The 11858-nt window shown below is 40.4% G+C and overlaps 1 long non-coding RNA gene across 2 annotated transcripts in view; it reads right to left on the bottom strand.

The window, feature by feature from the left end:
- Positions 1–387: 387 nt before the first annotated feature.
- The window catches only part of LOC133063601 (uncharacterized), a 21536-nt gene continuing 10065 nt past the window's right edge, over positions 388–11858 (bottom strand). For both annotated transcript variants that reach the window (XR_009694449.1, XR_009694450.1), the window contains exons 2-3: positions 2509–2586; positions 388–1383 (exon numbers count right to left, since the gene is read on the bottom strand). This is a non-coding gene — a long non-coding RNA (uncharacterized LOC133063601). The remainder of the gene's footprint in view (positions 1384–2508; positions 2587–11858) is intronic.

The raw sequence follows: 11858 nt of genomic DNA, 5'->3' as shown, positions 1-11858 counted from the left end.
TGGAAGCATCTGCCTTTGGCCAAGAGGGAGACAGAAAGAGAAAGCATCCTCTGACAGCCTGGAGCTGGCTGGCACTATCATCTCAGCCTTGGTGTTGATAGGAGCCAGTATGAACTCACAGCTAGATGTTTTCTCTTGATAAAATGTAATCGATTTTACAGAACACCAGTATCATAGATTCAGGGCCACTCTGTCAACTGTGATGGATCAAAAAAAAATAAGACCACCATGTCATTATATCTGAACACAGTCAAAAATAAGAATAGGGACTTCACTGGTGGTCCAGTCACTAAGACTCTGAGATTCCAATGCAGGGGGCCTGGGTTCAATCCCTGGTCAGGGAACTAGATCCCACATGCCGCAACTAAGAGTTCACATGCTGCAACTTAAAAGATCCTGCATGCCACAACTAAGACACAGCACAGCCAAATAAATAAATAGTAAATGAACAAAAAGCAAGAACGTTATCCAAACAACAGAAATGACTCAATACCCACATCCTGCCTAATATAAATTACTTTTCATTCTTTATCAGTGATAGCTTTAGTTTTCCTATCATTTAGATTAAAAGTGTTAAGATACCAATCATAGAACTACTCCCCCACTTCTTCATAGCATCTAAATCAGAGTCAGCTCATTTTCTTGAATCCTCCCCAGAAACCTAACACAAGTTCAAGTCCTACAATAAGTCATTTACAGCATCTCTTACTGAGATGTCTCACAGTTTCACATATTGTGTGGTCTCCTTCTGCAATGAGTCAATAAACCCAACTTTGTTCAATTATAGGTTTGTTCTTGAGAGCCTTTGACAGGAGGGCATTGACTGGATTTTTTTTTTCACTGAAAAGATACGGATTTTTTAAAAGTTGACTTAAAACATGTTTTAAACATTCTGAACTCATACCAGACAGGTTTATGGGTTTTATTTGGCTTGGGGGCTGCCAGTTTGCAACCCTTTCGGTTGGATGATCTCCCTTCTGGGTATGAAAGATGAATGGTGAACCATTATGCAGGATGCAAGCTGAACCAAGGATAGAACACATCCTTTCACATGCATCATTTCATTTAGTGTTCTTTTCCACTGAAGTCATTCAGGACTGTCTTGATTCTGTTCATGCTGTGCCATTCGCGCGGGGGCCTGCTGCATGGTTGACTATAAAGGAGGTCAGATCCCAGTTTTACAGGAAGGTGATGATGTATACCTGTTCCCTTTCACTGTGAGCCTGTGGCCATAGGAACTGTGATACAGCAAGCAACACCACCTCCACGATCAAATCCTCGGGGAACATAGTTTGTTTTAATGAAGTTGACCAGATCATAGAGGAATCTGGGGAACTTTCTGGGCTTCTCAGCATTGTGCCTCCTCCTGACTTTAAGCTGGCTCTGGGAGAGGAAGAAAATGGAGCTCTGTCAGGCATGGGCTTCTTACTGGGAGCTGGAACTTGGGCCAGGCAGAGAAAGGCTGTGGGGAAAGATCCTTCCAGGCCTGCTTCTCCTGAGGAGAAGAGCCCTGTATACCAGGTCCTGTGGTCTCTGAGGCATTGCTAGTTCTGGGAGTGTATGAATGGAGTCTAAAGCATAGAAGGATTCTAGCATCACTGAGGATGTTGGCTAAAATATCTTTAAGGACTCTTCCAGCCCTGGACTCATAGGAACAAGGGACTCAATTTTATGATACCTGCTTTGGCTTGTGAAGATGGAAGGGAACAGAACAGCTGAGTAATGTTTTTTTTTTACCTGGCTAACTCACTTCCCTTTATGTATGCCTGCCATTTCCCACATCATATGTCCTTCATTCTGTTCTCCAAAAGCCCAGGGACCTTTCCCACGTTTCACTGCCTGAGGTGAGCTCTGGGGAACCCTAAGCCCACCAAACCCCCGCCTCTTCCTTTTCCTCTGCTTCATGGGCCAAGGTTTCTGTCTCGGTTTCCCTGCATGACAGGACAATTTCCCTAGGAAGGGAGCCAGCCCCAACCCTTTGGCAGCCCAGACTTCCCTGGCCAGTGTTGATTCTTGAGGTCAAGACAGTCTTCCTGTGCTCATAATATCAGACTGGGCCTTGCTGTAGAAGAAACTGACTACTTAGTATCCCCACTCTGAATATAGCCACCCCAGGGAAACTCTCACGGCCTCTCACATAATACATGGATCTTAACCCCTAATCAAGATTCTTTGGACACTCTCCAGTGGGCCATGGCCACAGTCTTTCCAGGAGTGGCTCAGTGGCAAGATCAAGTTCCTAATCCAAGTCTCCAGTCCCACTCCTTTTCCCTTTCTCATCCAGAGAGAGACTGAAGACAGAAACTCCTAAAAAAGATGTGACATTTTCCTGTCAATCACCTAAGGCCCAGTGGAGGGTTGAATCCTTCTCCATCCTTTCCTAATATGCAATTGTGAGTCTTACTTTATCATTAAAATTTTTTAAATTATTATTGGAAATGTAATATACATGATAAAAAAAAATTCAGACTAACAGAGTATACAGTGTAAAATAAGTGTTCCCCTTACCTTGACTTCTGATACTCCAGTCCTCCTCTCTAGAGGCAGCCGCTGTTCAGAGTTTCTTGTTTATCTTTCCAAAATACTCTGTGAACATATAAGCATGTGTATCTAGTGTTCTCCTTTTTGTGAAATACACATATTGGCATACTCCATGTTTACCTACATTATATGCTTTCTATTTGATACATCTCAGAGCTTGTTCTGTGTTTGTACCTACAGATATGTCTCATCTTACATAGCAGCCACAGAGTATTCTATTATGGATATACTATAGTTTGTATAAGGCCCTACTGGTGGGACAGTTAAGTTATATATATATATATAAAATAAACAATGTCTCAGTGAATATCTCTGTATCCTGGAATACTTGAATGAGTAAATATGATAGATGCATTCTTTTTAAAATTTTATTTATTTATTTATGGCTGCACTGGGTCTTCGCTGCTGTGCACGAGCTTTCTCTGATTGCAGTCAAGCAGAGGCTACTCTTCGTTGTGGTGCGCAGGCTTCTCACTGTGCAGATTTCAGTAGTTGTGGTGCAGGGGCTTAATCGCCCTTTGGGATGTGGGATCTTCCCAGACCAGGGATCAACATGGTTATCTGGGTCATTACAATCTTTTCTTTTTGTATAATTCTTCTGTGTATTCATGCCACCTCTTCTTAATATCTTCTGCTTTTGTTAGGTTCGTACTGTTTCTGTCCTGTATTGTGCCCATCTTTGCATGAGACAAGTGCTCGGGCCTGGTGCACTGGGAAGACCCAGAGGGAGTGGGTAGAGAGGGAGGTGGGAGCGGGGATCGGGATGGGGAATACATATAAATCCATGGCTAATTCAAGTCAATGTATGACAAAAACCATTACAATATTGTAAAGTAATTAGCCTCCAACTAATAAAAATAAATGAAAAAAAAAAAAAGCAGAATTTCAGAAAGTAAATGTTTAACTTGATAGATATTTTTCACTTTGTCCTGCAGGGAGCGTAAGTCAGTCAGTTTACACTCCTGTCAACACTGTGGGCAGGCCTGTTTCCCACACGGTCACTAACAGAATATTTCCAGACTTTTGATCTTGGTGTGGCTTTACTAGTTTATTTATCAAAATAATACATGTATACTATTGTCAGGCCCTGAGATGACAAGAATAATAATTCTACAAGAATGTAGAAAAATATCAGATGGGTCCCAAACTTTGCCCTCATAATCTAGACATACAAATGACAATATTATCTGGAAAATCCAACAATGGTTCAAGATACAAAGGTAGCCGAAAGGAGGGGGAATTAATTTGGGGGAAAGTGGGGCTTGTTCACAGCTGGGAAATACTTTGAGAAGAACCTGATATCTGAGATGAGTTTTGAGGAATTCATTTAATTAATAAATTTGTGTGAAGCACCCACATTGTGCCAGGCACTCTTCTGAGTCCTTAGAACACACTAGTGACCAAACAAAAGATTCCTATCCTCGTGAAGTTTATGTTCTAGTGAGGGGGTAGTCAATAAACAGTAGACTTAATGAGTAAGTAAATTATGTAGTATGTTACAAGGTGATAGGCACTATAGACAAATAAAAAGCTGAACTTTCCTGGGGGTCCAGAGGTTAAGAATCCACCTTCCAGTGCAGGGGACGTGTGTTTGATCCCTGGTAGGGGAACTAAGAGCCCACATGCCATGAAACAGCCAAGCCTGTGTGCCACAACTACAGAGTCTGTGTGCTGCGATGAAGAGCCAGTGCAGCCAAAAGAAAAAGAAAAAGCAAAGTAGGATAAGGGGATCAGGAATATCCGTGGCAGAGGGGATGTGAATACTCACTTTAAGTAGGGTAGTTGGGTAGGCCTTGTAGAGAAGGTGACTTTTGAGCAAAGACTTGAAGGAAGTGAGCAAATTAGCCAAGCAGATATCTAAGGAAAACTTTGCAGGCAGTGAGAACAGCCAGAACAAAGGCTCTAGGGTGAGCGTACACATGACATAATTGAAAATCAGCAAGGAGGTCGGTGGGACAGAGGGAGGGGAAGGGCAGTAGGAAATGAGGTCAGAGAGATGATGGGGGGCCTAGAGCTTGGAGGGCCTTATAGGCCATTGAGACAACCTCGGCTTTTCTCTTTCTCTCTGGATCCTTGTACCACTGTTCCTTCTACCTGGACTCCTCATCCCCCAGAACTTCACACAAAAAATTCATTCATATCCACATCCTTAAGGCATCAGTTCGAATGTCACATCCAAAAAAATTTTTTTTAAATTTAAAAAAATGTCACATCCACAAAAAAAGGTTTTTTTCCCCTCTGTCCTCCTTATATATTTATTTAATATTTATCTACTTGGCTACACAAGGTCTTAGTTGTGCTACACAGGATCTTTGACCTTTGCCAACTCTTCATTGGGCATGTGGGATTTAGTTCCTTGGCCAGGGATCAAACCCCAGTCCCCTGCATTGGGAGCACAGAGTCTTAGCCACTGGGTCATCAGGGAAGTCCTTGACTTCCTTATTTAAAGTGACCTGGTGACTCAGTGGTAAAGAATCCAGCTCCCAAGGCAGTAGACATAGGTTCAATCCCTGGGTTGGGAAGATCCCTTGGAGAAGGAAATGGCAACTCACTCCAGTATTCTTGCCTGGGAAATCCCATAGACAGAGAAGCTTTGTGGGCTACAGTCCATGGGGTCACAAAAGAGCTGGACACAAGTTAGCAACTAAACAACAAGCAACTAAAGCTAACAACTAGCAACTAAGCAACTAAATCATGTTTCCTGGGAAAAATACCAAAAAACAAAACAAAAATAAAGTGACCTCTTATTCCCTTATCTTCCTATTCATTTACTTTACATCCATTTCAATTTTTTTGGTCTATCTTTCTCACTACAGTGGAAGTTTTATGAGGTCTGGAGCATTATCTAACTCATTTGTCATTCTAACCCCAGCATCCAGATACAGTGTTGCTCTGTAAATATTTGTTGAATGAATATGGGTAGAAAAGGAGGGAAGGATGATTGAAGAAGCCTTGAGGAGATGAGAGGAGATCTGGAGCACAGTGATGGCACTGGTCTTGGGTGGACAAGGGACACATCTTCCTCTGTGAGCCAAGGCAAGGAGGAAAGCATAGATTGGTATGTAGGTATGTGGCAAGGGTAGATGATAAAAGATGTCGTAAATGATGGCCACTCTAATGGCATAGGTGAAGAGCAACTAAAGAGCCTCTTGATAAGGATGAAAGAGGAGAGTAAAAAAAACTGGCTTAAAACTCAACATTCAAAAAACTAAGATCATGGCATCTGGTCCCATCACTTCATGGCAAATAGATGGGGAAAAAATGGAAACAGTGACAGACTTTATTTTCTTGGGTTCCAAAATCACTGCAGACAGTGACTGCAGCCATGAAATTAAAACACACTTGCTCCTTGGAAGAAAAGCTATGACAAACCTAGACAGCATTTTGAAAAACCGAGACATCACTTTGCCGACAAAGGTCCATATAGTCAAAGCTATAGTTTTTCCAGTAGTCATGTATGGATCTCCTCAAGAAAATTAGGAATACCAAGGGAATATTTCATGCAAAGATGGGCACAATACAGGACAGAAACAGTATGGACCTAACAAAAGCAGAAGATATTAAGAAGAGGTGGCATGAATACACAGAAGAATTATACAAAAAGAAAAGATTGTAATGACCCAGATAACCATGATGGTGTGATCACTCACCTAGAGCCAGACATCCTGGAGTGTGAAGTCAAATGGGCCTTAGGAAGCATCACTATGAACAAAGCTAGTGGAGGTGATGGAATTCCAGTTGAGCTATTTAAAATCCTAAAAGATGATGCTGTAAAAGTGCTGCACTCAATTTGCCAGCAAATTTGGAAATCTCAGCAGTGGCCCCAGGACTGGAAAAGGTCAGTTTTCACTCCAATCCCAGAGAAAGGCAATGCTAAAGAATGTACAAACTACGGCACAATTGCACTCATCTCATATGCTAGCAAAGTAATGCTCAAAATTCTCAAGCTAGGCTTCAACAGTATGTGAACCAAGAACTTTCAGATATTCAAGCTGAATTTAGAAAAGGCAGAGGAACCAGAGATCAAATTGCCAACATCTGTTGGATCATAGAAAAAGCAGGAGAAGTCCAGAAAAACATCCACTGCTTCATTGACTACACTAAAGCCTTTGACTGTGTGGATCACAACAAACTGGAAAATTCTTAAAGAGATGGGAATACCAGACCACCTTACCTGCCTCCTAAGAAACCTGTATGCAGGTCAAGAAACAACAGTTAGAACCAGACATGGAACAACCAACTGGTTTAAAATTGGGAAAGGAGTACATCAAGACTGTATATTGTCACCTTGCTTATTTAACTTATATGCAGAGTATATCATGTGAAATGCTGAGCTGGATGAAGCACAAGTTGGAATCACAATTGCCGGGAGAAATATCAATAACCTCGGATATGCAGATGACACCACCTTTATGGCAGAAAGCAAAGAGGAACTAAAGAGCCTCTTGATGAAAGTGAAAGAAGAGAGTAAAAAAGCTGACTTAAAATTCAACATTCAAAAAATGAAGATCACAGCATCTAGTCCCATCATTTCATGGCAAATAGATGGGGAATCAGTGGAAGCAGTGACAGCCTTTATTTTCTTGGGCTTCAAAATCACTGCAGATGGTGAGTGCAGCCATGAAATGAAAAGACACTTGTTCCTTGGAAGAAAATCTATCATAAACCTAGACAGCATATTAAAAAGCAGAGATATTACTTTCCCGGCAAAGGTCCATATAGTCAAAGCTGTAGTTTTTCAGTAGTCATGTATGGATGTGAGAGTTGGACCATAAAGAAGGCTGAGCATTGAAGAATTGATGCCTTTGAACTGTGATGTTGGAGAAGACTCTTGAGAGTCCCTTGGACTGCAAGGAGATCAAACCAGTCAACTCTAAAGGAAATCAATCCTGAATATTCATTGGAAGGACTGATGCTGAAGCTGAAGCTCCAATACTTTGGTCACCTGATGCAAAGAGCTGACTCATTAGAAAAGACCCTGATGCTGGGAAAGATTGCAGGCAGGAGAAGGGGATGACAGAGGACGAGATAGTTGGATGGCATCACCGACTCAATGGACATGAGTTTCAGCAAGCTCCGGGAGATAGTGAAGGACAGGAAAGCATGGCATGCTGCAGTGTATGGGGTCACAAAGAGTCGGACACGACTTAGCAGCTGAAGAGCAACAAAGTGATGGCCTCTTTCTGGTGAGGTCATCTGCTGAAAGTTCAGATAGACTGAACTGAGAAATTGGGAAAAGGATTTGAGGAGAGTGGCAGAGATTTAGAACAGTTACTGAGGGGAAGGGAAGAGGGAACTCAGCAACATTTTGAGACTCCCATGTGCCAGGTACTGTGCTAAATGTTGAGGTTATAGAGATGAGGGGAGTGTGACACATTCTCTGCCTTTCAGGAATTCACATTCCAAAGAAGATAGGTTTTCTTCACAAAAAGGTAAAATGCAGGGTGCTCTGTACTGTAATATAAGGAGTGTTGCAGAAGCATGATGTGGGTGGAGGAAGAACATCACAGTGGCTGTGACCTTTGAGGTTAGTCTTGAAGACAAAATATATATAAGGTAGAAGTAAGTAAGTGAGTTCCATGAGAAGTATAATCCTAGCCAAAAAAAATGGTGGTGTGGAATAGCTAGAAATGCAAGATATTTTTGTGGCTGGAGTGAAAAATGGAAAGATGATGCTGCATGGTTGAGACTAAGTTGTGAAGGATGTCCCAGGAGCTGGAACTTTCTCCTGGAGCCAGTAGAGGTCATTTTTATTTTTATTTATTTTATTTAGTTTTCTTAAATGTTGTTTATTTTTTGGCTGAGCCATATAGGCATGTGGGATCTTAGTTCCCCAACCAGGGATCAAACCCATGCCCCCTGCATTGGAAGAGTGGAGTCCTAACCACTGGACCACCAGGGAAGTCCAGCAGAGGTCTTAAGGAGGGCAGCAGAATCTTGTGATTGCTCTTTTAGAAAGCTCATTGAGTAGGTGACATGCATGATGGATTGACGGGAGGAGAAACTGGAGGCAGTGAAAAGGGTTAGGAGATAGCTGCATTGGTCCTAATGAGAGAGAATGAGAATCTGAAACAATCAATGGCAGTAGGCATGGAGAGGAGGGGAAGGGTACCAGAGATAATTTTGATGATGGATGGAATGTGGGGCATAAGGGAAGAGGGTGGAGTCAAGGCTGACTCAGAGGTTTCTCACTTGGGAGATTGGATGGATGGTGATCCTGTCACCTGAGATGAAGATGCAGTAAAAGGAGTATATATTCAGGAAAGGTAGTGAGCGCAGTTAAAAAAAATTATTGGAGTATATTTGATGTATAATGTTGCATTAGTTTCAGGTGTACAGCAAAGTGAATCTAATACAAATATATATATCCACTTTTTTTAGATTCTTTTTCCATATAGGCCATTACAGAGTATTGTTCCCTGGTCCTTATTAGTTATCTGTTTTTTATATAGTTGTGTGTATATGTCAATCCCAATCTTCCAGTTTATCCCTCCCCCTGTCCCCCCTGGTAATCGTAGGCTTGTTTTCTACATCTGTGACTCTATTACTGTTTTGTAAATAAGTTCATTTGTACCATTTTCTTAGATTCCACATAGAAGCAATATCACACAGTATTTGTCCTCTGTCTGGAGAACCTAACTTTAAATTCACATATTTATTTAGATGGAACTAAAGTTCTGCTCAGCATCACTGAACATTAAATACCTGTCCAGAATATCTCCTGGAACTCTGTCATCTTCATTCTGACAGTTTTTGCTGGTTTTTCTTTCTTTTTTTTTTGTAATTCTTGGGAGGTACAGGCTACTGGAGGTACTAACTCCATCCTTTTCACTGATGTCACTCCATGAGTTCAGTTTTTGAACATACTAAGTTAGGTGCCTGTACCACACCAAGTGTAAACAAGTATATAAATTCTTTAGGCTAAATATCTGTTTGGTGTATTCACTATTGGATCCCCAGCACTTAGAACAGTCCATATAGCACACAATGGGCACCCAACGCATGTATGTTGAATGAATGGAGCTTTATAGTAAAAATATGAAAACAGGAATGTTAAACTTGACTTCAGCATATGGCTTAGAGGTAGGGATGTTTGAATCATCAGTGTATAGATGATAACTGAAGCCACAGATGAAAAAGAAGTTGTTTTCAAATTACATTAGTAACAAATTCCTTTTTAGGACAAAGCAAAATTACTATTGCCACCTACCTCCCAAAGGAGTTATACTGGCCGTGTGTCCCCTCCTAGACAATTTACTGTCTTTCTCTTTTTTTCACCAAATAAGAAACAAGCACATGAAAAGTGTTCAACACCATTAGTCATTAGGGAAATGCAAATAAAAACCACAGTGAAATACCGCTTCCAATGTACTATGATGGCTGTTATCAAAAAGATAATAACAAGTGTTGGTAAGAATGTGGAGAAATTGGAACCTTTGTGCATTGCTGGTGGGAATGTAAAATGGTGCAGCTGCTGTGGGAAACAGTTTGGCAGTTTCTCCAAGAGTTAAACAGGATTACCATATGACCAAGCCAGTTTCTCTCCCAGTCATAGAAAGATTTAAAAACAAGGACTCAAAAAAAAAAATAAATAAATAAATAATAAAAACAAGGACTTAGACACTTGTACACCAAAATGTTCATAACAGAATTATTCATAACAGCCAAAATGTGGAAAAAAACTAAGTGTCCATCAACATATGAATGAATAAACAAAATGTGCTGTGCTTATGCAATGGAATATTATTCAGCCTTAAAAAGGAAAGAAATTCTGACACATGCTATGAATGGATGAACCTTGAAGACATGATGCTAAGTGAAATATGCCAGACACAAAAAGACAAGTGATATGATTCCACTTACATGAAATATCTTAGAATAGGCAAATGCATAAATATAGGGAGTAGACAAGAGGTTATTAGTGTCTGGGTCAAGGGAGATATGATTGCTTAATGGTTACAGAATTTCTGTTTGGGGTGATAAAAAAAGTTTTGGAAGTAAATTGTGATGGTTGCACAACACTGTGAATATAACTAATTCCACTGAATTGCACAGTTCAAAACTGTTAAAATGGCAAATTTTATGTTGTATATATTTTAACACACACACACACACACCCAAATTTTATGTTGTGTATATTTTAACACACACACACACACACAGACAGACAGACACACACACCCCTAAGGGAGAAAAAGAATCAGACAGATCCTCCTTTAGGAAAATTTACAATCTAGTGGGAGAATTTGGACATTTTAAGGAAAAAAAAGATTTCAGTGATAGAATCAGAATAGTGGTGGCCTTTGGACAGAGAAGGCAGGGACTAACTGGAAGGGGAATGAGGAAAGTTCCCAGAGTAATGGAAGCATTTCATATCTAGATTGAGGTATTTTTAATGGGCATTACCTTTCATAAATTACAATGTATGAAAATTTATACTTAAGGTCTGTACATTTCACAATATATAAATTTTACCTCAAGGGGAAACATATCACCTGTTACTTATCTCTTTTTTTTAAATTAATTAATTTTTAAATTGAAGGATAATTGGTTTACAGAATTTTGTTGTTTTCTGTCAAACCTCAACATGAATCAGCCATAGGTGTATATATATATATATATGTGTGTGTGTGTATATATGTATATATTTATTTCCCCCCCACCTTGAACCTGCTTCCCATTTCCCTCCCATCCCACCTCTCTAAGTTGATACAGAGCCCCTGTTTGAGTTTCCTGAGACATACAGCAAATTCCTTTTGGCTATCTATTTTACATATGGTAATGTAAGCTTCCATGTTATTCTCTCTCCATACATCTCACCCTCTCCTCCCCTCTCCCCATGTCCATAAGTCTGTTCTCTGTGTCTGTTTGTCCATTGCTGCCCTGCAAATAAATTCTTTGGTACCATCTTTCTAGATTGTATATATCCATTAGTATGTGATATTTATCTTTCTCTTTCTGACTTACTTCACTCTGTATAATAGGCTCTAGGTTCATCCACTTCATTAGAACTGACTGAAATGTGTTCCTTTTTATGGCTGAGTAATATTCCATTGTGTATATGTACCACAACTTCTTTATCCATTCATTTGTAAATGGACATCTAGGTTACTTCCTTGTTCTAGCTATTGTAAATAGTGCTGCAATAAACAGTGAGATACATGTGTCTTTTTCAGTTTTGGTTTCCTCAGGGTATATGCCTAGGAGTGGGATTGCTGGGTCATATGGTGGTTTTAGTCCTAGTTTTTTAAGGAATCTCCATACCATCTTCCATAGTGGCTGCATCAATTTACATTCCCACCAACAGTGCAAGAGGG

Source organism: Dama dama, chromosome 10 (assembly GCF_033118175.1).
Source record: "Dama dama isolate Ldn47 chromosome 10, ASM3311817v1, whole genome shotgun sequence".
Classification (NCBI taxonomy): domain Eukaryota; kingdom Metazoa; phylum Chordata; class Mammalia; order Artiodactyla; family Cervidae; genus Dama; species Dama dama.
This window is presented reverse-complemented; position numbering and strand designations above follow the sequence as displayed.